A 27,966-nucleotide genomic window follows, 5' to 3' on the forward strand; every position below is an offset into this window, starting at 1 on the left:
GACACACCTTTATAGGATTCCATGAGTGCGAGATCTGGCCACAAAGCATATGCATCCCGCTAAAGTCTGCAAGGTTTTAGGTAGAACATAAACGTAGTGTAACTTCTTGTTTGCAGTACATTAAAATTCCAGCAAATTTCCATTTCATTACAACCAAGCCAACATAATGACAATCTGCCTTTCCTCTCCCACGCAAAGTATGGTTTTCTATTATCCCCCTCCTCAAAAAAATCTGTTGTTACACTGAATTGCCAATAATTATCTTACAGTCACAAAACAGAAATACTTACCTCCAAGTGCCTCTGACCACTTTAAGACTGCATCTCTTCAACAGCTTCCTCTGCGCTCTCGGACAGCATGGCCATGTTTAGCAACATCCACCTCAAACGCCCGTGGGAGCAGTCCTACCAGCCCATCTACCAGCGCTGACCATTGCTACTCACAACCGTCAGCTTTCATACAACTTAGCCTGCTGTAAACACAGAAGGCTTCATAATGAACCAGCCTTCCTACTAGAACAGTATTTTCTGATGATTTTACTCAACTTTTTGTGTTCCTTTTGTCTTAGGTGTGATACTCTCGTTAATTATGCTTCTAGTGACTTGTGGTTTTCTCCATCTTAACAGAAAGCAAGACTCCAACACCTAGTTATAAAGGCAGTTTATCTACTAACCTTTCCTTTTATTAATAGAGGCTGAAGTTGAATTATTTTAACAAATTAGGCTTATTGTCAGTAGGAAGCACTCCTGCCTATACTACTAAAAACACTCCCAATGACCTGTTAAACTGCACCAATAAATCACGTAACACAAAGCTATTCCTAATCATTAGGCTTTGTAGGGGAAGTTATTATGCAAGATGAAAAGTGGTGCTGTTCTGGACTTCTGCTAAGCTACTGTAAGGCCTGCCCCACCCAGTGAAAATGCTAGGAAAATAAACAATAGCACACAGTACATTTAGGGGTGCGGGATTTGACATATACCAATATGTAGTCCTTAAGACATAACGTTTTGTTTTAAACAGGCAGCTTCCGTACTAATGAAAAGCCTCTGCTTCTGAGAATTTGACTAAGGGGGCTGCAAACAACAGGGCAAACATCAGCTTCTCTGTTCTAGCACGTGCCGCTTTTAGGCTGGGAAACAACCAGAAGGTCTATCCCCCCACAAGCATTTCAGACAAGGGTTAGTAAAGATGATGACTTCAGATTTCACCACTTGAGCTGGAAAACTAAGAACTACTTACAACCGTGCTTCTGTCACGAGCTCTCAAGAAGAGTGGAGCGTTTGTGTCCCTCACAGTCCAACACTTCACCGGAGCAGGGAACTGAGGCGGGCAGGGCATTTTTTTTTTCTTTTAGGGCTTTTTCTCCAGCATTGAGGCCACTCGAGGCAGCTGAGGGAGCCGCCAGGGCCCGGCAGCCCTCGTGAGGGCGGCTGACGAGGTACGGGCAGAGCCGACAGCAGCGGGCCGTTTCCACCGGGCGTTGCCGCCATTTTGCAGCCACTCACTGAGGCGGCCAACACCTGACAGTATAACAGCAGTCCCTAGGGAGTGCCGCAAACAGGACGCAAATTTTAGCAAGGAAGCTACCGTAGAGAGTACTAGCGAGCCTGCTGATTTGCCATGGCTGCACCCCTGTGGAAGGTTTTTGCCAAGCAAAGTGTGGAGACACAGAGAGAGGTCCCACAGAAACATGCAAATGCACAGGTGCCAGAGCCTGGCCCTTGCACTGCAGGGTGACAGAGACAACACTTGTGTCAAGATGCGACCAGGTGAATGATTTACTCAGCCTAGTGGCTGGCCTGAAGGAGGAGGTGGAGAGGCTGAGGAGCATTAGGCAGTGTGAGAGGGAGATAGACTGGTGGAGCCAAGTCCCTGCCAGCCCTGAGGCTTAGGTAGCCAGCAGAGGCTCCTGGAGAAGCACATCACCCGCTACTGCCTTGCAAACTGCTCATACTGATAGGATAACGGGGAATGGTTTTAATCTAAGACAGCGGAGATTTAGGTTGATGTTATGAGGAAGTTTTTCACTCAGAGGGCACTGGCACAGGTTGCCCAGAGAGGTTGTGGATGCCCCATCCCTGGAGGCATTCAAGGCAAGGCTGGATGCGGCTCTGGGCAGCCTGCTCTAGTGGCTGGCATCCCTGCCCAGGGCAGGGGGGTTGAAACTAGATGATCTTTAAGGTCCTTTTCAACCCAGGCCATTCTGTGATTCACCTGGAGAGCCGCAAGAAAACATTCCTTAGGTGTTTTGTAGATCTGTGGTATGATCAGTCTTTCACTTTCCTATAAGTTAGCAGCAATTAAACAGTCGTCCCGATACTAAAGTCTGACATGTTGTTGAGGATATTGGTCAGCACCTGCTATCATGGAGCTTTTCTTCATTTGTTTACAGATTCAGACAGAGCATGTTACATTAGTGACTCACATCTGAAGATTTATGTGCAATGACAAGGATCACGGACTTGTTTAAATAAGAACTATGCTCATCACAAAACATCCACTTATGTGCCATAAGATGTAATGCTTCATTGAGCAATAGCCATTTGATTATTTTTTTCCTCTCCATAGAAAGATTCGGATTCAAGCACACTTCGTTACACCTTGGTTTGAAGTAGATGGTTGTTCTTAATGCACAATGGAACGATGCTGTTTTAAATATCTGGCCGAGCTTTCATCCCTCCTTCAGCCTCCAAAAAATAAAAGTGTGAAATCTCCTAGACAACGTCACTCAAATTGCCTCAAAGGAAATAATTTATTCCCACAAAATCAGCAACCATGAGAAGGAAATGTAACCTTTCTTGACACAGCAGGAACAAGCAAGCAAACAAAAGTCATTTAAGCATTCCCAACAACCTTGAGAAACATGCACAGGTTCACACAGCTTAAAAACATAAGCTAATAGTAGGATTTTTAGTCTTGGCTAAAATCGGATTTTTCGTTTCGGTTTCATACATGCATTCATCTGACAAATTTTCCAAACACTAATTACGTGTCCCAGAGGAATTCCTCCTATGCTCATCACTCTTGCAAAGGGCTTTGGGGCTTCACTTGTGAAAACTGTTACTTTGCCAACTTTGCATTTGACAGCAAAGCTCCCTGTACATTCGCATTTGCCAGAATGTTAGTTGCCTTGTTACCCAGCTGGACCTTTTGGATGGAGGCACTTTTTAGGCTGCCCAAAGTTTTAATTACCGTGGTACTGCTAATTCAATTACTGAGTCCCTAGGCGCTCCACAAAACCAAGTTCAGTTCTCGCAGCTGTATTCTATTTATCTTCAGATAACCTTTTGTCTGGATTATTATTTCCATTTTGCCACTCCCTGTGTTATGTTACTTTTCCTTCCCATTCCAGTCATTTTCCACCCTTATTATCAGTACTGGTATTGCTCCTCTCATTTAAAAACACTACAGAAATAAAATATACTCATTCTCCCACTGTGATCGGGCTTCATTTTCTAGTGTTAATTACCAATATGGTATTTCAAGGGCATCTTTAGGGGATGACAGTCAGATGGCTAGGCCTTTCTATACAAATGAGTTGTCTCAAAATTCAACACAACTGAATGCTGAACTGCATGCAAGTATAATCAGTTGACACGGATAATTAGCTCATTGTGCACAGAAATCTTCTCAGCAGAGGCTACAAGAATGAGAAGCCAAACAAGCAAACCTCGACTACCACTAGAAACCATGAAGCTTAGCATTATACATCAGTTGATTATCTTGTGACTTTACTAGACAGCTAAATGAGGCTTCCTGTTGTGTACTATTACCTAAATCCTGTATTCATGAACTTCTGATCTGTCTTCTGAATGAGCACTGGCATCCTACTGCACTATTACTCCAAGATACTACCTATTACATTGCTACTTCCAAGTAACCAACTGCTCCATTCCCTCAAAGAAATGAAGGATTCCTGCCCGTACGCACCAGATCAACATTGCACTAACGTACAGTTTGAGTGCTGAAACTCCAGTTCACACAGAACATAAATTGCACTGGAGTCTTGTGTCAGCATTCTGCTCCAGAGCAATGTTCATACACATTTCACATGTACAATCTGTGTTTTGACTTTCCTGTTAGAACAGAACTCACAGAAGATAATACCCTCCTCACAAAGGAATTTGCAATTATCCCAAACAGAATCAATGTTGCTACTAAAAGATTATAGCAGAATATACCAAATATTACTTAATTCCTTCAGAACATAACTTCCATTAAGATGTTTACTAACACTCAACATGTGGGAATATAACATAGGCCAAGTCACTAGAACATATCTGAATGATTGCTTCAGTCATAAGCTCAGTTCACAGGCCTGATAGCTTCTGGCTAAAAGTTCCTCTTCACTACATCCCTGTGTCCATAATTTAATTCAGTCAATATTTATTGCTGCGCTTCCATGAGAGAAAATATCGTACACTACATCAACAATGTTTGTAGCAAGTAAGTTTATTAGCATGGATCGCGACTGGAGTTACTAAATTGTCTTGCTATACTTTCCGCAAAATAATCTTTTGCAATGTAGGAGAGAAGTGGTCTTTACTCTTAGCTACTGATTCGCGAGGTTTAATCACTACCTGTTCTTCTGTTGGCTGACCTGTGAAAACTGTAGGTAGAACAAAAACACACCTTCTTCGCTCAAAATCACCCAACATACCTGCCAGCGTCTTTACAACACGGCTACATATGTGGCATGCAGCAGCAGCCTACTTTGATTCAGAATCACTTCTCATAAGCTGGAGGTCTTGGAGGAAGAGGAACACGTTGGCACTCCAGGAACTGAAGGGTTTGGCCTTTCTCCCTACTTTAAAGAGACAGACAGACAGACAAAGTGTCTGTTCCTGAAATGCGTGCTGAGACCTCTGCAATGGAGCTGTCAGGCAGTTTTTCACTCTGACAACACGCAACACCTTGTATAAAATCAGGTTTATCATTTCCCTGTGTTGTCCAGTGAAGTAAAACTAATTACCTGAACTGCTATTTTAATGTTTCTTGCAGATAGACTTCAAATAGCCCCATTCGATTGCTGCTTTATATAGCATGGCTTTCTGAGTGGATGTTTTTATCCCAGCAATTTGTAAGGCACCTATAAAAGAGCTGGCCGTACGTCCTGGAGAAGCAGCAAAACTGCCACCCTATAGCCAGACTCTAATGCTCGATCAGTAAGGTGACAAGCACCATTTCGACCTACAAAACCTGAATGGGGACACACAGCCCACTGCCAAAGCAAAGGGTTAGAAATGTTTTCATTCAAATAAGCAGGGCTACTGGGAACTGGTGTAAGCCCTCTTCTCCCGAATAACAGTCAAGGGGTGGAAGGGAAGTGGGGGGAAAAAGATTAATTCTTTTTTTTTCTTAACCTCCTGCACCCTACTGGCCAGTTTCTGTATACTCTGCAGAGAACTCTCACCTAACAAAAGGTTAAAAAGAGACTAAAAGACATACGAAGTCATACAAAACTGATGATTCATTCACATCCAAATGAAACAAAAGAAAAAACAAAAGCCTCATCTGAGTTTTATCGTTATCTCATAACCATTTAGCTTCAGTTTTTAATAGCTTAGTGGAATCTACAATGAGACAGGTAGCTATGCACCCAGCAGGCAGCAGGTAACAGGACCTTGAGAAAGAAAAGGGAATCCATGGGTGGGACCCCAAGGCTCAACCTTTAATAATTTCTTCTGCCTCAGACTTCCTTCCTGTCTTTGAGCAAGCCACGTTGTATCTGGGAGCCTCTCCTTTCTGCTTCCTACACCACTTAACCACGGTTAAACTTTTAGGGGCTGCAGAAAGTTGGTATTCTTTGAAGAATATTAAGTATTTAGATGGAGGGGATACCTGACTAGGTTTAGGGAAATGATCAGGCTTCAGAGGTCAGAGTGAGCGCAGCACTGTAACTGGAGTGGGGCTGTGAGAGGAGTGAACATTGCTGCCATGTGTAGTCAAAGGCTGCTTGAAGAGCACTCCTGTAAGGAACACGGCCTGTGGCTGGGGGCTCGTCTCTTGGCCTGTAAAATACCAACTGCCCAGACTCACTAGCCGGCACCTTGCTAAACATGCTTTTCAGCCAGCGTCCGAATGATAATGCTCTACCTACCATTTGTGAACACGGAAACTTGCCTGCTCTGTGATGCACGTGTCAGATCTTTTTCCACCACTCTTCAGTTTGGTGTAGCCTGTTTAAAGCACTGGTCCTGAAACATCCCACTGGATGGTTTGGGGTTAGGGATGTGAAATTCATGACTCTGAATTCATCTTGTGTTCGCTAATTCTACAAAGAAACATTCTCACACCTCATTATTGTATGTTATACCTAAATTCCCCGCACATAATTGCAAAAAAAAAAAAAATTTTTCAAGAAAAAGGTCTTAATCAAGTATTTTAGGGAGGAAGAAAAGCAATGAGTTCAATATAAAAAATCATGAAGTAGTTTTTTAAGATTTATTGAATTCTGCATTTATGTATGCTCAAGTTTGGAAATGATAAAATAATCTGATCTGTTTGACGTTGCTTATGAAATAAACTCTTCAAATAAGAGTTATAGAGCTAAGATTATTGCAACTAACAGTTGGAGGAATAGCCATCCAACTATTAAGGTGGCCTTTTGGACTCAAGAGGTGTTGATACAGTCAGAGGCTTTCTGTACCCAGATTCATAAAGTTATTAAGGTACTGGAAACTGTGGAGGACAGATTTTTAAAAAACACTTATCTACATATGGGAACATATATATATAAATATATAATTGTAATTCTTTTACACATACTAATGCAAACACAGGAATAAGCGATCAGACCTTTACTATAGAAAACCATATAGACAAATAACACATGGCTCTGCATTGAAGAACTCACAACATTAGGTACCGTTCCTGCATTTATTTTATGTAGTCATAACTTTGAGAAAATACGCAGTCCACTAACTAAATTATGATCCCCAAATGTGTTTCTGTAATTAAACCCAAATTATTTGATGACAGACAAGTAGATGTATCACTCAGACGGGGAACAAAAATATCTGAATCATGTCTGAACTAAAACATGTTAATAAAAACCCCTTTAAAACACTCTCATGATTATTTCCCCAAGGGACTACAAAGTGCTTATGCACCCAGCATTCGATTTCAAAGGGTTGTAGTAGTAGCACTTTTCCAAACACAATCACAGAATTCTCTAGCATCACAGAAGTCAATTATCCAAAATATCGCTAATTGTGACTCTTAGTTATGCTACTGCTCATCAAGAACAGTTCTACTACTTCCTATCTCACTGTCTGCACACAAGCAGTGTAGGAACAAAGAAGCCCTATTACCTCAATGAGTACTAACGGAGAATCAGAGCACCCACAACTATTCACCAAATACAAGGTCTGCTTTTCATGCCATACTTCATGGATTTGCCTGCAGACACTTCATTGACACCAAACAAGTCTCTCCACCACTGCAACCAGTACGCTCCGCAACTGATGCTCTGATGTCAATGCCTGTCGAGTCTCTTTGTGAAGAAAGAGACTTTCCAGAGGCAACCCTTTCGTCCAGCACTTTCTGCGTGTATTCTCTGAGCTGTCCACCCACATGAGAACAACATCTCTGTCAAGATGACTACAACACAATAATTAACAACTTCTTGCCAGGAAGTATGGAAGTGTTTGCTGGGTTATCTCCCTTGAGTAAATGAACAACCTAAACAGAAGTATTCTTCTTTTCCATAGAGATTTCCATTACAAAATGCCATCCTTAGCAATGACATTGTGTCAACGTAAAGAGTCTCTACAGCTGTAGGACTTCAGTGACTTCAACAACAAGCTTCATCAATGAGACTATCTATTGCTCTACTTACAAGCAAAGTTGTGTAATTACTAATTTGTAGAGTAAGAAGACCTTTCAGGAAGACCATTTTAACACTAACGTATGTTCACATCACATAAACTATGGTAGTCAGTTTTCATCTTTTTTAAATGCATACCTGCTTTAGTACTTGTCGTGGGGAACTGGATTAGTGGACTAGCTCTGTACGTGATGATGCTTCAGAGACAAATCGTGAAATTCCAGAGCAGGCAATTACCCAGTACCTCCACGTTATGGTTACCTCCAAGTATGGTGAAAAAATATTAAATTCGCATCTACAAGTTGGTTTATACCATCAAGCAGGAGCCTTTGAGTTTAAGTTAATTCATTAGTTCTTCTACCAACTTTTCATCACAAAGCCCCTACTACGCACCTTCTCCACCTTCCCAAAATGCTATTCCACCTCTCTTCCAAGTAAAGACCATCACTTGTGCAAATCACATTTCTATATAATTTTAACCTAGCTCATTCAAAAATCCCTTATTTTTCCACCCAGTAAACACAAAACAGAACTACTAGGTTAGGTATTAGAAAGAAATCCTTTGCTCTGAGGGTGGTGAGGCAGTGGAACAAATTGCCCAGAGAAGCCGTGGATGCCCCATCCCTGGAAGTGGTTGAAGGCCAGATTTGATGGGTCTTTGGGCACCACGGTCTGGTGGAAGCTGTGCCTGCTCATGGCAGGGGGCTTGGAACAGGATGGTCTCTTTAAGTCCTTTCCAACATCTGGCGAGTCCAGGGTTTTAACACCCAACCTTAAACACACAAGGTCAGCTGTCCCTCAGGACAGAGACTTTGCAGTCTTTCTGGACACCGGTTCTGTCTGAGCACCCCTGTGAGGACAATCTGTTCCTTTTTGCTGCCTGGGCTGTCTCCACCTGCAAGTGTGGGCCTGGTGCTGCTCACCTTTATGCCACAGAGCCCCTCAGAGAGGACGCAGGCTTCATCTTCTCTACGTCCTCCCTGCAGGCAGCTGTCAGGTCCACCCCTGAGCCTTCTCTCCTTCGTGCTGACCCAAGGAGATCCCTCAGCCTGCCCCTGTATGCTGTGTGCCCCGGCCCCTCACTGCCTCGTGTGCCCTGGGCTGTGCCCGCTCCACACCCATCAGGATCTTTCCTGTCTGGGGGAGACCAGAAGGGGATCCTGGAGCTCAGGCGTAGCCACAAAACTTACACCAAATCAGAGAGGAAAGTGGTTGCTTACTGGTTGTTGTTTATTGTTGTTCTTGTTGCAATGCATTTGTTTATTTATTAATGTTTATTATGATTATTCTATCAGTCTGTTTCCCCGTCCTCGGAAGAGCTGGCACCCAAGCACCTTGAAGGGACTTCACGCTGCACTCCCGCGCTTCTTCCTGGCAGGCCTGAAGACTTCTGCTTCTGCAGAGGAACAGCTGTCTGCGTGCCCGTTTCCAGGGCTCTGCTGCTGCTCTCTGTGCACCGCCATGCAGGGCCAGGCTTCGTCTTCAAGCACCTCTTGGCAGCCTTCTGGAGACACCCCACGCCCAGCGTGGCCTTCGCAGGGCTTCTCCTGTCGCCCGCTGCAGCAGCCCAGAGGAAGCCGATTGCGCTCTTGCCCAGTGCTTGGGGCTCCGTGCACAAGAGATGACACTTCTGCAGGAAAGGTGGGGAAGGGGAAGGGGAAGCGGAAGGGGAAGGAAAGGAGGGGGAGGGAAGGGGGGAGAGGCCATGTGCAGGCAATCCGGCATGATGGTAACGGGATGGCCTCTCCCCCCTACACGTGGCGGCGGAGGCAGTGCCGGGAGTACGGAGCGGTCCGGGCGGTTCTGCGATGACGGTGTTGGTGTCTCGCTGGTGGGAGCCCTGGCACGATGGTGTTGTGCCACACCAGATGGGATGGAGGTGGATCCACCTCCATCGGCTCTTCCTCCTCCACGGGTGGATCCACCTCCATGGGCTCCACACCATCCGCCGCGGCCGCTCCGTCTCCACTGGCGCTCCTCCGCCTCCACTTCTTCGCAGGCTCAACAGCCCAACTCGCCTTTGACCCACGCAGGGGTGGGCAGCTGTCGCCCCAGGTTCTCTTAATCGCAGCCATGCCTGGCATTCTCTAGAGATCCTGGGGGATCAGCGAGGGGGGGGCCAGGCACAGGGGCTTTTATAGGCCCCCGGACAACGCCGGGGGGCAGATGCCACTGTGACATCAGGAGGCCTCTGTGATGGCCGCAGTGATGGCGCCACGCCCCAGGCCCGACATGGCCGTGTTGGGAGGGGGCTTCTGAAAGAGGCCTGAAAGAGGCCCTGGGGTGGAAGGAGGAGGATGCTGAAGGGCTCTTGGGGCCCCTTTCCTGAGGGTGTCTCTCCCGGGCCATTTTGCTTGCCAGAGAAACAGGCTGCCCCTTGGGCACCGGGACTGCCCTCTGCCTCCGCTCCTGCACCCTGAGTAGGATCCTTTTTCAGAGTAGCCTCATGCTTCAGACACACCAACTCTTCCCTTTGACATGTTTCATAGCTCCCTGTTTACTGGTTGTAATACAAAGAATCCATCCTCATGCAATGCAGTCACTGTAGCACTTGCTTTGGGCAGTAGCGAGGACCCCAGCGCCCGCGCTTCCCTCCAGGTCTGAGATGCTCCTGATTTCCAGGGAGCTTTGCCTCTTCTCATGCCTTCTCCTGGGCCACAATCCACAAGCGAGTGAATCCAGTCCACGCGTTTCTGGGAAGGCAGTTCAGCACACTTCTGTGTTTATCCAAACCTTGCTAAGGCTGACAGGCTTATTTTCTTAAATATCTCAGTACAAGTCCCGTGGCTGACAGCCCACACATCGATTAGCAGCACGCCAGCCACAATTAAGCTGAGGAAAACATCACGTGTACAGAGCAGGGAACTTCAGGGCACTCAGCCTAGCACAGGGAGTGATGTTGGGAACTGGGCTCTACAGATTTGAAAGAAATGTACGGTGTGGGAAATGGCAGCTGGCTAAAGATCTGTTGACAGAGGGCTGGAAAGTCACGGAGAGACCATTCTCGCACACCTTGCAAGCTCAAGCATAAGAAAAACAGTAATGTTATTTAAGTAGCAGCAATGTCTTCATCTTGAGGTAGAAAAACCACGCCAAAATACACCAAGGAGGAAGAAAAACAATGTTTTGTGTAAAATAATTCTAGACAAAAGCATCAAACGTGTAGTATCTTGATAACACAGCAAAGTTTACCACCTGGAAAATAGTCACACTAGTTTTCCCAAGAACATTCTTGAAAGCTTTATGAATTGTGCGTCTACAAATAAGGAGTGGCAGGAAAGAAAACAATGCAGAAAGGTTGTACAGGACTAGCAAGGTGAACTTATATACGTACGCCACGAAATAAAGTTTTACCAAGTACGGCTCATGGAACCTCATTAATTTATTTCAAAACTTTATCAAACTTCTGAGCTTTTTAGTTGAGAACAGAAATCTGTCCTGAATGTTTCAGAGAGCTCCTTGTTCTGTTCAGCTTGGATTTCTGCTCCCAGTAACTACTCCATCCAAAAATCTCAGTAACTTCAAGGTTGTCCAGAAATGTTAAATTCTGAAGCTACCTCTCCCTCTTCCAGGCTGAGAGACAAGAGCTGTGGCAATTGGTTACATGTTAGGACCTTGCTGCACTGAGAATTAGCACCTTGTAACTTACCATCAAATACCTTACCCCCAGGAAAACCAAATCACACGGTTGACTCCAACTTTGCCTGCGTGCATACAGAAACATAAGTCTGGCAGTTCTAACTAAGCTAGTGAGAAAGATTATGGGGGGAGGGGGAATGAAATATTTCAGTGTTGACATTGCCAATCAATCACTGACAAAGATCTACATAAAGCTTCTGCACTGATTTGCCTATGGACAGATACAGACGAATACACAAAGTATCCAGCTATATAGCAACCAGCTGGTACAGCACAATCACTACTAATTCGTTTACACACCGTCGCCAGCCTACACAGTGGAACAATCGGTGCCAAGTTCCAACTGAGTACCTGGCATCATCTGATCGCGTGTTGATCAAACCTGGGAATGGAAGGGAAGCGCCCAACTGCTACTTTTCAAACATTTCGGTTTCTTTGCATATTTTCAAAGACAAGATGTATTAGGTGGTCACTCAAACATGGAAATGAAATATGAAAAAACCTGAACGGAGTAGGTGTACTCTGCTGCGGAATTCCAGGAGCTGAGCAGCTGGCTCTGGCTTATCTTGCTGAGGAACAAGTTTTGGTTTTAGTTCAAACTCTGATGATAGGTCAAGCAATTTCCATGTTTGACACAAAGCAAAACTCGGTCTGAGAATCTTCAGTCAAATTTTTCTGTATTAACTTTATGTTCATGCTCCAAAGCATACTTCAGTCTGAAGCTGACACTACTTATCTGGCGTACTTTTAATGTGTTGAGGGGAGCAGAGAAAGACAAATCAGTATATTGATTTTTCAAAATGAAAAAAAAAGTGCTAGGTACCTGCCTGCTCCTAATAACCTACAGTTTTACGGGGCCATTTCAGCCGCAGGAAAAGAGTGCTCTGTTCTCCTACCTCTCCGTATCCCAGGGAACTCCACAGAAAGTAACGTGCATTAACAGATTACCAACTCTTCACCAATCTGGATAGAAGCTTACAACACTTTTACCATATCCTAGCACAAACTCTGCAGAGATCTCTTTCTAAAGCCAATAAACCGCAAGAAAACAACGCTCTTCCTGGGACCCGGGCATCAGGAGCAGCCTTCTGGAGGAACAGAGAAAAGGGAGTAAGTTAGGGTCAGCCACCGAGGACAACTGGAAGCAGCTGAGCCCGTCTAACACAGCTGCTGCCATCCCCTACTTTGCTGTCGGTAGCAGACAACTACATTTTTAAGAACCAGACCTAGGGGTGATGGCAAAATGCTGCCATACGAATGAGATTATGGCAAGAGCTGTCCATAGCTCTGGTCTTACAGGCTGAGCCCAAAGTTCTCGAGACCACTCCTCACAGGCTCTTCTGTATTATGCTTTTCAGCTCACCTCCTGTTATTTTAAAGACTCCTCATAGTTACAAGCTCCGCTTGGAGCTCTGATTGAGAGACCTATGCTTAACGCCCTCACTGCACACGAATTTGCCATCAACAGAGATGAGAGAGCAGTCAGGTATGTGATCACCAGCATTACCTGTCTCTTGCAATGCCGATGTGTTTCTAAATGACCTGACACTGCCAACACCGCTTGGGAACACCTTACGCCTTGTCTGGAGTCCAAAACCCCACAGCTCTGTGGAAGCACCAACCGAAGGAATGCAGGGTTTTACTCAGCTGTTGGTTTAAGTGGGAACAGTGCAAAACACCAGCAAATTAAAAAGGCTTTACAGTCCACAGACAAAGAAGACCTGTCAGGTTTGCACGTGTTCTTTTGATAAATTGCATGTGAAAAATTGCAGATTTGATTAAACACAAGAACTTCACAAGGTGACGTGGCAAATACAGGTAGCCTGAAAGCTGACAGAAGATAAAAGCACTTTATTTCCTGCTCCTGAGAAAAACTCATTTTGAATCATCCTTACATCTCAGTAACATCCCATTTTATTCTGTGCCTGGAAACTAACAAAGACCCTTAGGTCTCTCCAGGAGACTCATCCTAGAAAACAAGACATTCCTTCTCAGAGTGTTTTTAAGCTAATTAATAATTAAAAACTGGACGACAAGCAAATTACTCATCCAGAATTTTACACTTTTGCCTAAGACCCAGTCAAAAACAGATCCCAATTTGCTAGTGATCAGGCAAACAGGGATAACTTCTCCTCCTCCCCCTCCCCAGGATGCTGTATGGCTAATTTCTGTCTGCCTTCAGTTCCCCAATTAAGTGGCTGGTCTCTGCTAAGTACACTGCAAACACACGTTGTATGCAGCTCCACAGCAGGGAAGTGACCTGCCTTTCCTGCTCAGCACAAAATGGTGAATGGATAATAAGTACATTTTTTCCCTAGGGCATTTCCAGGTGAACATTAAAAAACAACACTCAAATAATTATTAAAAATGGAGCAAGTTCTCAGTAACATAGGGAATAGGGGAACCTATCTAGATAGGTAGATCAGCAACAAAACATTGCTAAAAATTTTACTTCTCCTATCCTTTTTTGATGAATACCCACTTTCTGCAAAGAGGCTGACTGATTTATTTGCAGAAGGGAAGGAAGGAGAGCGTTAAACCCGTGCAAACAAAATGAGGAGAAGTCGCTGGCCAGTGACCCTGTTGGCCCAGTGTTGTTTAATGAGCACTCTGGTGACACGCTCCAAAAGGGGATTCATTGGGGGACACGATGCCTTCATTGCAACCCGCTGCTCCAGTGGTGGTGGTGTTATGTTAAATTTAAGGCAGCGAGGGGCTGTCTGCCTGATCTCTCACTGACATTTCTACCTGCTCTCTGGGCAGCTCTACTTAGAGGCAGCCAGTTGCAATGTAAAACCTGCACACATGCAGCTTTTAAAATAGGACAGTTCAGTGGAAGGGACCTTCAGTGATCATCGGGTCTGCTTCAGGGCTAACCAAAAGCCAAAACATATTAACGAGGGCATCGCCCAAATGCCTCTGGAGCACGGATAGGTTTGGGGCATCAGCCACCTTCCTGGGCAGCCTGTTGCACTGTTTGACCACTCTCCCAGTAAATAAATTGTTCCTCACGTCTAGGCTGAGCCTCCCGGGCCATCCCCATGCCCCCAGTGGCTGGTTCCCTCGGAGCAGAGCCCGGCATCTCCCAGTCCATGTCCCCTCCCCTGCAAGTCTCAAGGTAAATGGTAGCAGGACCAGAGCGTTGTATTAGTTAAGGCCAGAACATCTAGCACCTCGCAACTCACAACTCCAGCTTTCCCAAACATTGTTCCCCAGCCAAAAACAGAAATCCACCTAGGTCTTGCAGCTGCAGAGCCGTCATTAAAAGCCTTGAAGAGTTATCCACCTGCCTTTCCTGGGAACCTTTGGTCTCTTTCCAGGCACTACCATTCCTTTGCCTTCACATTTTTAAGCTACTACCTAGCAAGGAATATCCACTGCTCTTCTGTGCTATGCGAAGTTACGCGCTGCAATGCCCCCATGAAAACTCTCTCTCTCATTTGGAGAAAGCAGCCAGGAGGATGGGAGAACCTCAAGATTTGTGTCACTACAAAGCAACCGAGATCTGCCACCACTAAACACCCGCTCAGGCAGTTTAGGGTGACTTGGAGCCGTGAAAAAATCCCTTACGACAACCATTGCCATGAACAAAGAAGGAAACAACACAATGGGTGTGGAAAGTATCCCCACCACAGAAAAACGTGCATAAATTGGGCAGAAACAGCCCACGTTCTTACACCATGCTCGGTTTTGTAAAGCTCTGTGAAAAGCATTTTGATATTGATGAAGGATTAATATTTCAGAATTACTTGTCTGACTTACCAAATCCACTCAGAGGCTCTGTTCTTATTTCTAATTTTACCTAACAAGCTTTCTAGTTTTCTCATGACATCTTCCACGTAAGAGTAGCTGACGTGTTTGCTTTAGGAAACAAATGTGAAATATCTGCCTACAAACTGATCTTTCGACACCAACAAAATGCATCTCTTTGTCCCTTCTCCTCTCCTGACATCAGCTCCGGTGCATAATTAGGGCTCTGCATCATGCAGAAAGATTATAACAAACAAGGGTGAGAATAGGAAATGATCGGATCACTCAAACTCTAAGCTCAAACCAATTGTGTTCTAGGGCAGATGTTATCTAACCAGAGGACAGTAGTGGCCAAAAGAAAGACAGACTAGGATGGCATCATGAAATAAATTTTCATATCATAACTGCACAAATAAACACCAGCTGGTGACCCACACCTCTAATTTCTATGGAAGAAACCTATTTTCTTTCTAAATGCTCTTCCCAGAAAGAAAAGCGCTCCTATCTCTTTTAAGGCTGAACTACTGCTTTTGTGTTCTTGGACAGTAGTCAATATTTGTACAGACAGACCTGGGATCCTTAATATTGGATTAAGGAATTAACCGCAGTGGGATTTGCAGCCTTTTCCATTTTCTTCCTCCTATCACACCAGTATTTACCAAGTTCACGTGTGCTGGAGGCAAGCTCAATTTCCATCTCTGCTCGGGGGAGTGATTAAATCTAGCTGATGCTGAGAAGAAGAAATGCAGTGCAATGACTATGGCAAGACTTGGCTGCCAAGCCTGTGAGGAAGGATTAGTACCAGAAGCAGAGCTACCAAAAGAAAACACCTGCAAAGAAAGGTTCGCTATAGGGAAGAAAAAAAAAAAGAAAAAAAGGAAATTTAATTTTTCTAAACAGCAAAGCGAAGTCGCTATAAGCATAGAACTTAAGTGCGTTAAACTCAATTTCAATACCAAAAAGTATTCTAGTAGTGCAATTTTAGGGATTATTCTAACGAATATAAGTTTGAGGGAATCTGGACCATGATTTAGGATTTCCATTTTGCAGCTAGTATGGATCTTTTAACGGACCTGAAAGGAAATCCTAAATTTGAGGTTTAATGAAGTTTGGAGTTGATTCAAATTTTGCAGCATTGGCTTATTTCTAGCAATGAAACACGAAATAGTTTCCTCTGTTAGAGGGACCTATTAGTAGCTCGTTCCTCTGCCAAAATGAAGCTGCCTTTCCTATAACCTGAAACCTTCCCACCGACAAGAACAGTCACCTCGCCACTCAAGGAGATGAATGAACACCTCAAAATTATCCGCTGCATAGAAAGGACAACTGCTACTCATAGAGCAGACTGAACACCTTATTTTGGAGCTACACATTAGTCCAACATTGTTTTTTTCTGGAGCATAACTAGGTTCAACTGGCAGCACTGACTTTTCAAGGCTGGGAAATAAATGTGTCAACCCAGCAGAATCACATTCCACAATTTTCTACGCTTTTGCCATTTAGAAGGAGCACGCTGCCACCTCAAAGGCAGCAGTGCCATCCTTCTTCTCAGAATGGAGATTGAAACGTGGCTTCCAAGACTGAGACAGGCATATGATAAGACAAGACTTTAAAACCCCTGCTTTTTCCTTCAGGAGGAAAGCACGAGGGTGTTTGGAAATGGGTTGGTTTTGAAAGAAAGAAGCAGGTCTTCCAGAAGCGAGGGCTGCTACCTTGAGCAAACCTGGGGAATAACACAGGCACCAAATTATTTCAACCCTTTTCTTACTAGGGCCATCCTGAAAGCACTTCCAGTTGGAATTAGGGGAAAACACAGCAATGGATTAAGCTGCCTTCTAACGAAGCTGAATTACTCATCACAACTATGTCAGATCCAATCATATCAATACGAACCAAAAACACATCCATTACAAATTGCACAGGAGCATTTATTTAACAATCAGCTCGGTTTGATAAATCACCACTCACAGCATGTGTATGGCTCACTGTCTGCTTTAAGGAATGATTCCGTACACGATTAATTTACCATTAGCTCCGAGCACCCAGAAGCCTTGGAGCTGATATACAGATGCTTTGGCAGGGCCTCCCAAGCGTGCTCTTCACGTGAGCTCCTTTCAAAAGCTGTCAGCAGGGAAAGCTCCTCCATATCACTGCCATCCCACATGCCTTGAATGCTTCATGACCGGGAATCTACCCATTTCTCGTGCCCAATGACTCACATCAAGTTTGGGCTTGTTTTGCCTAAAGATCCCAGCCCAAAATCCTAACAACGGCCACCAGTGATTCACATACCTGACAGGAACGGGGATTCAGGGCTTGTAGCAGAAAGCTGTATCTCAGGACACCAAGGGAACCGGCCTGCTTCAGGCAACAGCTCTTCTGCAAGGGCAACCGTGGGCTGCTGCAGGAAACCAGGGCAGCTCTTACCTGGTGTCTGCACAAGCTTGTCTGCAGAAATTAAATCATTCCACCGGCTTCCAGGAAAAAAAAATAAATATATACATATATACATATCTTTAATTTCAGAAGTTCAGCACGTCATCGAATGGAAATCTTTGCCTAACACAGAGGGGGTAACAATCTATTCCTCACATTAGACTACAGTGCCTCTCAACAATTAGACTCGAAGATACTTGACACACATTGACCCATCTAACCCAGAAGTCAATTCTTGCTACCATCATGACGATGTTCCACTCACCAAATTAAAGTTGGTCCACTTGAAATACTCAAATGACAGAAGAGATGCATTTCAATATAAAATCTCTTCTCCATAGGTTATTAGAATATTTATGCTCTTGCTAAACGACACTAAAACTGTTCCTGCTGCAGTTAATCAGCACGATGCAAAAAATCCCCATATGCTAGAGCAGATGCCAGGCACAACAGCAGCTCTCGGCAGGAGGAGCTCCTGCCCTCTGTAAGACAGACACAGGCTGCTGATGCCATTTGCTCGCATATTGGCGACCAAAGCCAAAGCCAGCACACCTGCCATCACAAGCCGCAATTACCTAATGACAGAAGGGAGAGCTCCTTGCTTTTGCACACTGAGCCATTTAAGAAATAAATATTTCTTGTAGCTCCCAGAGAGCTACACAGTTCCCAGTTGCTCTCTGTCTGAAGTTCAGAAGCACAACTCTGCAGAAATGTAACTGCCTTCTGCTGCAATTCCCCTTGTGGGGAAATACATGCGTATGAAATAGGCAGTTCTTTAAAGGCCCCCTCCCCATAACGGGGTTTTTCTCTCCCCACTTTGTTTCTCACCTGTCTCCTAGCAGATGGCATACAGATTACACGCCATAAATATGCAACTCCTGTCATTTGAGGGAATCTTCTCTGCTCTTCCTAGGAGGCTGATTGAACAACTGTCCGCTGATGAGGCTTTTATAGCAGCAACATTGGCGACACATCCCATCAGCTGGTGAGCAAGTGCTCCTACTGATGCGCGTTATTTACAACAAAGCACAGAGCTTACAACATGCATTTAGCTTTCCATTTGTTTTCAAATTACAGAACTCATTCAAACGTAGATGAACCACTGCACACCTTTAAATCTAGGCCTGGAGTTAATCTGCAGAGCTCCACTACTTTCAGGAGCCTCAAATCTTGCATAGCAATAAAGCCAGAGGTTCGTTGCCCTCGATACAACTCTTCCACGTAAAGCAAACGGACAGTGCCCAACGTCAGACAAACCCAAAGGCAGTGCAACAAAGTCATGGATGGGCAGAGTGGGCAAACATGCTACTTCACTACACATCCAGACTTAATTCAAACAGCACGTCAACGATAAAATTCATGACAAGCAAAACCGTTTCTCACTCAACTAATTCCTCTTATATTTATTGTTGAGTGTACTAACTGAAAATTGAGCACTTCAGACAAGCTGATCGGTGGTGTTTCAGGTTTGTATGATTTATTTACTCTGCATTGGTTGAAGTATTTTTCATTCTCTCCCCCAAAGATGGTAGCAGAAAAATCTTTCAAGCAGGAATTTAAAAGGCCCTTCTTGGAGATGAAAATTAAAAATCTTCCTCAGCTCAAGGGTCAGATAAACAGAAACTAATGAACAGTTATTTAACATCATCAGAAGTGTCAGAGGCCTGAAGGAGCAGCGCTTCATTAAGACGCGTGCCCTGAGTCATCTCCCAGACTGGTGAATCAGATCGCAGGTTCCCTTCATCGCCAAATACAGCCACAGAATGATGGGAACAGATCTGTAAGAAATATAGGAATGACACGGCATCTCCTGCTGTTAATTCAGATCAATTCCTCATTAAACATAATTAAAAGAGGCAGGAGGGAGGTTGTTAACTGATGTTTACATTAGGATTTAATAAAATAATGGAGATAAGCAGTTGGAGCTTAAAAGAGTTTGAGACATTGTTTGATCAGAAAAGTTTATATATCTCAGGTGAAACGCAGAAAATAACTAAGAACACTCATGTGTCCCTCTTGTTCTTCACTCTCACATACCTGCTGGTTTAATAGATTTCAGTACCTGAATAATACAAGCCAGGCATGATGGACCCTTTATTATTTATTACAACAGAGAATTATGTTCTCCTGTCATTGAGCAATGGCTGCTCCTAAACCCAATTACCTCCCTTTACTGCCTGTTTACAGAAACACATCTATTACTAGAAGAAACTCGCAATCCTGGAAGTACATTGCACCTAAGTAGATAAATTGTTTCTACAAATTTTGTCTCCTATGCCAATTGCCCTTTCTTTAAATACCAGAGCCAGAAGGAATCCGGCCAGCTGAAACTGAGGGAGCCTAAACCTGAAATAACACAGCCAGAATAGTTCTTTTCTTTCTACCCGTTAAGCTCACCACATCTTTGCCTGTTAAAAGACCGTACATCTTTCTGGGCTAGATCTCAGAAAGCTATCAAGAATGTCTGAGCATCCTCTCTTGCAGTGATCACTTGGGCAAAAGGCTCTGATTCGGGAATTCCAGCTCAGGAACAAAGCCACTGCAAGTCCAGCCTCTTTCAAGAGTAGCACCTCCACAAGTGAAATGAATTTTACCTTTACCTGCTAACTTTCAGCTATGATGTCTTCTTTCTTCTGGCATATTATTAGCCAAATTTGTTTGCCTTCCCTAATAGTTAATCAACTCACTGATTAGCAAGCGGTCGCACTGCTTGTTGGCACTTCTTAATCTTACCTGCTCATCCCAAAATGCTCTTGTTCCTTCACTTTCAAAATTAGAACAGGTAGAGAAAATTGGAAGGGAAGAAGATAGCATCATGAACCATCAAAAGATCCAGACACGCCACGAGAGATTTTCAAGTAGCAAAAGCTTGCAGAGTTTCATGGATCGCAATAAAACTGATCTGATTAAAACCAGCTGAGAACAGCCTTATAATTACAGCTGTCTTCATTTAGAAAGTCACTATGATGATTATTGCTCCTCCTCACCACCTTTGGCCAAAAAAAATTAAGTCTTTACTTTTACTTTTGGGGATCAGATAAATGCAATATTTCCAAATCGTGACACGTTTACAAGCGTGGGGGGATTGTGCCTGCTTTGTTTTGGCCACAACGTGGTCTCCTCTTTGTGCCATAATGCTGGTGGCAATTTCTTTGCAACTAAACTAGCATGAAAACTGGCGAGGTATCGGAATTACTTTTGTGTTAACAGCAGAGCTGCTAAACACTAAAAAGCTCATATGGAGATTTTCTTTTTCCTCCTCACATATGGAAGACACACCTACACAGAGAGCTCTCAAACAAACAAAAACAAAAGAAAAAGGGGGAGAGGGAGTGAGTTAAAACTGGACCTGAATGTTCTGCGAGCCATCTCACAACTATCCAGGAGGTTTATTACTGCCTTTAATTATTCACAGTTAACAGTCTGGTCAATAAATTATTGAATAAATGGGAAGAGCAAAAGGTTGACTAAGAACACATGGGAAGAAGTGCTGAATTAATCACTCCACAGGGGTCAATACAGGGTCTTCACATCACTTACATGAAGTTCAAACTCGGGATAAGGGATTTGAGGAACTCTGGAATAAGATCATTAAGATCTTAGGCTGAGGAAGCGTCCCTGTTCTAGCAAGTACACCGCTCACATAAATGGCAATGATGCACACCAGACACTATTGCAATAACCACGGAAAGAAGAATGTTAACAAGACGTGTTTTAAGGCTCAGGGATGCAAAACTGAAGCCAAACGGTACATAATTAAACCTGGTAATTAGCTCAGAACCACACAGCCATAATATTCTTTTGAATACCAATAACATAAACTGAGCAAACATTTTCATTTGAGTTTCACGTTTGTTTCAAAGCAGTAGTTAAACCTCAGAACAACATGGAGCAGTATTTATTGAATCTCCACCTAAAATGCTGATTACCATGAGTTGTCAAGGAGATTGGAAACGTAGCACAGGCAGGCATGTTAACCCTGCTAAATTTTTGTGTGTTGTAATTTATTTTCAATTTGTAAATGCGTTCCCTACTTTGAAAGTAAGAGATGTGGGCCTTTTTTCTTCTAAAACATGAAGAGTGATTCTTCTTGCTTCACCTCTGTATCTGTACAAAACAATTATTATTTTTTAAATGTACAAACTTAGAACCTCTGTAGAACACCATTAATGAAAAATGTGTAATGCTGATTGATGGAAGACAGGAATTCAAGCCATAGCTGTCTCAACGAGGTACAGAGAACTTCAGTACTGAACTTCACAATGGAATTTGGCCCTCTGAATAAAGCGATGGTCACTTGAAGAAACAAAACACTGTCAGATTAACTGATCATGTTTGGACCCAGATTCTTCAAAGAGAAGTCTCAAACTACTGTGAGTTAGTGGGATACCTTGAGTTTTTGCTCCCCATGTTTTCTTCTCACAGTTACCGCATCCTGGGAAACTACTTCAGGAGTAGATCACTTGGAACCTCTTATAAGCCATTCATTGGCCTTGCTCTACAGCCGTGGTTTTCCTTTATAAAAGGTTAAAAAAATAATAATGAAATGCATGTTTTCAGTCTTAAGCAGAATAGATAGAAGAATTTTGCCCTGAACCAGCACCCCCTCAGACAGACCCAGCTGCCTTTCTGAAGCAGCAGGGAATATGATCTGAGGGAGCTGAATTCGGCTCTTCCCTTGCCCAAGCTCTGTCTAGGCTAATAGGAAGGGTACGTGCCCCCAGCAGATGTTCTTTAGGAACTAAATCCTAACTATTCCTTTAGACAGTGAAGGAAAAAGTCGCCTTCTACTTCAGGAGAAGATCTGTAAGTTGTGAATGTGAAAAAGATAGCCAGGACCCCTGAAAAAAAAATAAAGATAGCCATGACCCCTTTAAGTTCTGCGAAGGGTGATTAAAGCCTAAAGAGATGCATCACTTATAGCATACCATGACAGAATTGCCATGTCATACAGTTCAGCAATCCCTTGTTTGTAACATCCTTTTAATTCCCAAACATTTTATATTTTCTATGTGTATTAACTATAAAGATATAGAAAGACTTCTCAATCTCACTCCAGACAGCTAAAATTAAAATGTTTTAGACCTTAACTTTTACATACTTAAGGGATGCCCTTGGAGTTTCCTACAAGGACACTTTTTTCCCTTTTCATATTTCGACAGAGAAATGCAGATCAATATATGGTTTAATCCAGATGCTTTGAACATATTAGCATCACCGACAGCTACAGAACCAGTTCTGACCACCAGCATAAAAGAGGGAAGCAAATCTCAAATCCAGGTGAGCAAGATGCTGTTTACAAAGGCTATAGAAATATCGTGCAGGAAAAACATTCTAACAGAATCTACTATCTAAATTCATGGCATATTTTCTATGGAAAACTTATTTATATGTAAAATAAGACGGAAACCATTGTATCAGAAATCTGGTGATATTAGCAAAAGTTACAGATGTATAATACAGTGAAACAAACCTCAGAGACACTTTGTAGGTACTCCCCTTGCCTTCTCCTAAATATAGTCTTTTGATTGCTGCTGCAAATTTTTGCCTTGTTTTTGTCATGTTTTTCACAGAACATAAAAAAAGTGAAAATGCAGTGAAAATAGAAGCAATATCCAAAGTAATAAAAAAGAAAAAAAATAGCAAAGAAGAAGAAAATATTTTTCCAGTGAACGTGCTTATTGCCAGAATAAGTTAATAAAGGTAGTAAGATGTAGAAGTCACAGGAAATTCAACATCTCTGGAAGAAGAAAATGGGACAGTTATCTGCAACAATACAAACTGAACCTAGGTGGCCAATTTGCAGTGAAAGAATAGTTGAACTTCTAGAAATTATTTCCAGAGAAAATGACTGATCTAACGGTATTTCATAAAGTAACAATGATACAGCCGGATTTCTCCTTAGTGGAAAACATCACGGAGGGAACTTTATGGACGTGCTTCCTCATTATGCTTTGAGTTATATTTCAAATAGAGATCACAGCTGCAATATGAACTCAGCACAGAAATTAAAAACGCTATTTCTGAGCTTGCTGCTATCATCAAACAAATCAATTATTGCACATCACGCAGTCAAAATGGCAAAATGCAGGGCAACTTGTTTGGACATTGTTAAAAAAATATGGACTGAAACGTTGTATTTTTGAATAAAAAAGTAATATGCCTAAGCTTTACAAATACTTCTTCATGCTCATGTGCTTGATCCAAAGCTTGCCAATTCAGTAATGCTGATTTTATGACAAGACTACAATATAAAGATGGATTTTTGAGCAGAATTTCACATTTATTACTGAACCTAACATGGCAAGCTTCTCCTGTAAAGAGTTTGTGTGAACATTTTTACACATGTACATAGCCCTAGTGAACCACCTTTTGCACATCATTAAGTTCCTCAGAACCTCCTGGACATTTCCAGAGTCCGTAACGAGAACAATGCCATCCACACTCCTGCAGGATTTTGATGTTAGACTATTTTATAAGTATTTGACAAACAGCACAGTATATATTTACCTAGTCCTTTTCCTAGTCATTTGAAAGGGCAAAATGCCAGGCCCAGTTCTCCATTTCTTCATTTCTTGTAAAATACTGCTGAATCACTATGCCCTGATTTACACTGCTGCTGCAGACTAGAGGGTTTACCACAGTCGGGAAAAAAATTATCAAATCCATTCTACAGTGAGAAGTGCTACAACACACAGCCGGGGAACAGCAAGATAGGAGCTGACAGAAACGTATAATCCTTTCAAAGCGACTGCAGTTATTCTCATGCTGAAGCTGAGCAAAACTACCGCATGTAATCATTATCAATTCAATGCAGTACCTAATACAAGAGTTCATTTTATCACTTTCAGAAATACAGGCGGGGTTTTTTGTTTGTTTTTACAAACCTAAAAAGTAAGCCTCCTTTTTATTTACTATAAATTGTTGCTCCGTTTTTGTGACTTTAGCTTTCTCTTAATCTAATATCAACAGAAACAAAATGCCCAAGAATTTCTCTATTGAACACAACCTCCCCTCCTCTTCATCCCACCACCACCCCAGGAGAACTTCACTGGCTTCTGTCTCCTTGCTGTGCTCCTGAAGATCGCTCAAGGCTGTGAGAGGCAGAGCAGAACGGGGTCTTGCCCCCACACACACCACACCACTCCTGCACAGTCACACCTGGAGCAAGCAAAGACCTTAGATTCCGACCACCAAATTTGCCCATTTTCTTCAACAACACAACCACGAGGATCTGTGGGGCTCAACGCAACAGATCTGGTTGGTTCAGTTGATGAGAAATAGTTCAGGAACACAGTGAAGAAGAGTTACACTTGAAGGCAAGGCACTGCTCCAGCCAGCCGCTTGGACTTCTCCACCTAACAGCCTACAGAAGCACGGAAGAGAAGCTGAGCTGGCCCTGCACGGCTCCAGAACGGGCCCACTTGATCTTACTGCAGCTGTAATGTACCAGCAAGGACCAACATTTTCTTCATCTCACCCTCGCAATTATCACTCCACACAGCCTGTGAAGCCTGCAGCAGCTGCAATCTAATTGACTTGTAAGAAACAGACAAGTTCTGAGCACCAGGACAAAGTACCTCAGCTGACACTGCTTAAACCCAGGATGTACTTAAAAGAAGCACAACGGCTAACAGCCTTTTTGCCAGAAAACTATGCTTTCTCCTCATAAATAACAGCAAAACCCACAGCTCTGTGATGGTACTGAAAGACAAGAAACGACATGCCAAAATCAATGAAAGTTCTGATAAAGTTGAGATACAGCACTTAGAAAGCACTTATCAGTGTCCCCTGCAAACTGCAAGTTTTAGTCAGTCTCACAGCTCCCCAAAAGAGAGAAATGCCATTTCCTCCAGTAACAGAAATCAGGCACAAAGACGTTACAACCCACTACCTGAAAAACTTCCACGTCCTGCATTTTTCACACCAAAAATCCTCATCAGATCGCTATCATAACAAGAGCTTTGTTAACAACACAGGTTTAGCACTCAGATTACCAAGTGAGAGAAGATTTTCTCCCACCTTGAAATTTCGCTGCCTTACATCACCACAATCACAGCCACGTATAATTAAATGCATTTATTCAGCATTTTCCTGTAACTCAGGGTGATTTTCTGAACTCAGGGGACGCAAAATACAGAATTCACACCTCTGGATGCAAAGTCATGCTCAGCCTTAACCATGGCAACTCTCCCCTTCAAATCAGGACTAAAATCTGTTCATCCAGACAAACCGGGTTATGGGAGTCAAGTGATGATGAAATGACAAAGGACACCATCTTACTTTCACTAAGTCCATAATAAAGCTCCCACCGACAGCAGCAAGAGCAAAAACCAGCATCGGATTTCTACAAATGATTATTATTCTCTGCAAAGCGCCTTCCACATTTCCCATCAGACCCCTCCAGAAGGATGATGGTCTCTCAGCTTCCTAACAATATTGCCTCATGGAAAAGCACCTCTGACTGCCAGCACTAATTTAGCTTAGGGTTTAAAAACAAACTAACAAAAAAAAAAAAAAAAAAAATAAAAGATAAAATGTACACAGTTAAAGCCACTTGTGTATTTAGTTGAGCATAAATTTGTGTGTGTGAAACTGCTTTGGAACTGAGGAGAAATTAACATGGTTAGCTTCTGAACAGAGAAAAAACATAAGAAGTAGTTTTGTACTTCACAGTCTTTTCATACCTTTTTTCTTGAAGTCTTTTAGTTCCATGCAGATTGACCATAAGTGTTTAATTCATAAACATACATTAAAGGAGAAGGTAAAGTTCATCTTCACATGTTCAGGGGGACTTCAGCCTAAAACATGATTTGCAACCTAAAAATTGACTAATTAGGCCTTCCTCTCGAGCGAGCTGACAGACAACACACCTGGCAGCTGCTTGCAGGAATATTTTCTGCACAGAAAGCATTGGCACCCAGCTCCTAAGACAAGGGCAAAAGGCAGAGAAACTTGCCTTGCCCACTGCACAGGAACCACCTCAGTGGTTACAGCTGCTACTCACCAGTCTGATGGTGAAAGCATGCTTCTTCACACATGTGGGACCTGCAACTGGCCTTTTTAATTCAATGATTGCCTCCACATTAACAGAGCACAGAAGGATTCCCATGTGAAATGGGAAGCTCTATTCAGATTCCCCTACCAGTGCAAGCACGGTCAAAATTCAGCAATGAAACTACCACAGCGCAACAAACGTTCAGTTCTGCATGTGGCATTTTATATGTCACCTCTGGATCTGCGACTGGAAGTCAGCAGACACCAAGATTTCAGTTTAAAAAGTGCTGTTGAAAAATTGTCTTGAATTCATAGTACAAGAGAGACCATTGCATCTGCTGTGGTCAGGTATCAACACAAGCCATTAGCACACCTCCCTTGGAAAGAGAAAACATTAGGAAATACTTTAGTTACTCTTCAGCTAATTAACACATCCTACTGATGGTGTTTGCCACAGTGACATTCTGCAGTATTACTGTATGTATTCAGTTGCTCTTCTTCTTTATTGATAAGAGCTCATGACACCATGTTGATAAAACATCGTTCTGCACTGAGGTACTCTCTGCCCTAAGCCCCTCGTACATTTAATAATCTATATAATAGGAAAGGCAGAGAGTAACACTATAGCAAATTACACGTGCTCTTCATTTTCTCTTTCTTTGCTAACAGAGATTGTAAAGATAAAGCACTTGACTTTTCTTGAGCAGGTGCCTCACAAGACATTGCACAAATACTGGTAACTGTATGCATTTTAGAGAAATTAATTACTAAACAACAAATCAAGGTTTTCCTCCAAAAAAGAACTACAGATAGCACATAAAAAGCAATTCACAAGTACTGTCGCGCCCTCTGCAGTTGATGTGTGAGCTCTGCAAATACATCTGCAAAATGAGGAACTTGGGCAAATGCCTTGCCAATACCAGGAAGTCAAAACCTCTTCGTGTTGAAACTCAGCACAATTAACATTTTCATGACCTTACCTTACTTTTTGGCATCACAGGGATGTTGTACAGGAACTCTCAAATTCTGCTTTTGCCCATGGAAGGATGTGGAAAGCTGTTTTGTTGTTGCTGCTGTTCAGAGTCAGGTTCCTCTGTGGTACTTCTGGCATTCCCTCTTGGAACTGGAAAGCAATTTGGGAGGCCTCATCAGAATTCGTTCTTTCTGGTTACTTCTAAGAAGTACCCAAAATAAACTGTACTTATAAAAAGTTGTGTTAATTCATCCGTTGAGCACAGATTAAGCATATTTTACCAGACAAACAGCTGCGGTATTTGGTTTTATAATGTGAACAGGGCATTTTGTAGAGATGC

At 43.0% G+C, this 27,966-nt stretch overlaps 1 long non-coding RNA gene across 6 annotated transcripts in view; it reads right to left on the reverse strand.

The window, feature by feature from the left end:
- Window positions 1–27,966, reverse strand: part of LOC106020089 (uncharacterized) — a 252,097-nt gene that overhangs the window by 223,672 nt on the left and 459 nt on the right. For 5 of the 6 annotated variants that reach the window (XR_011808848.1, XR_011808851.1, XR_011808847.1 and 2 more), the window contains one exon: window positions 27,634–27,776. This is a non-coding gene — a long non-coding RNA (uncharacterized lncRNA). The remainder of the gene's footprint in view (window positions 1–27,633; window positions 27,777–27,966) is intronic. The other variant, XR_011808849.1, reaches the window with a different exon arrangement.

Source organism: Anas platyrhynchos, chromosome 4, assembly GCF_047663525.1.
Source record: "Anas platyrhynchos isolate ZD024472 breed Pekin duck chromosome 4, IASCAAS_PekinDuck_T2T, whole genome shotgun sequence".
In the NCBI taxonomy this organism is placed as follows: Eukaryota; Metazoa; Chordata; class Aves; order Anseriformes; family Anatidae; genus Anas; species Anas platyrhynchos.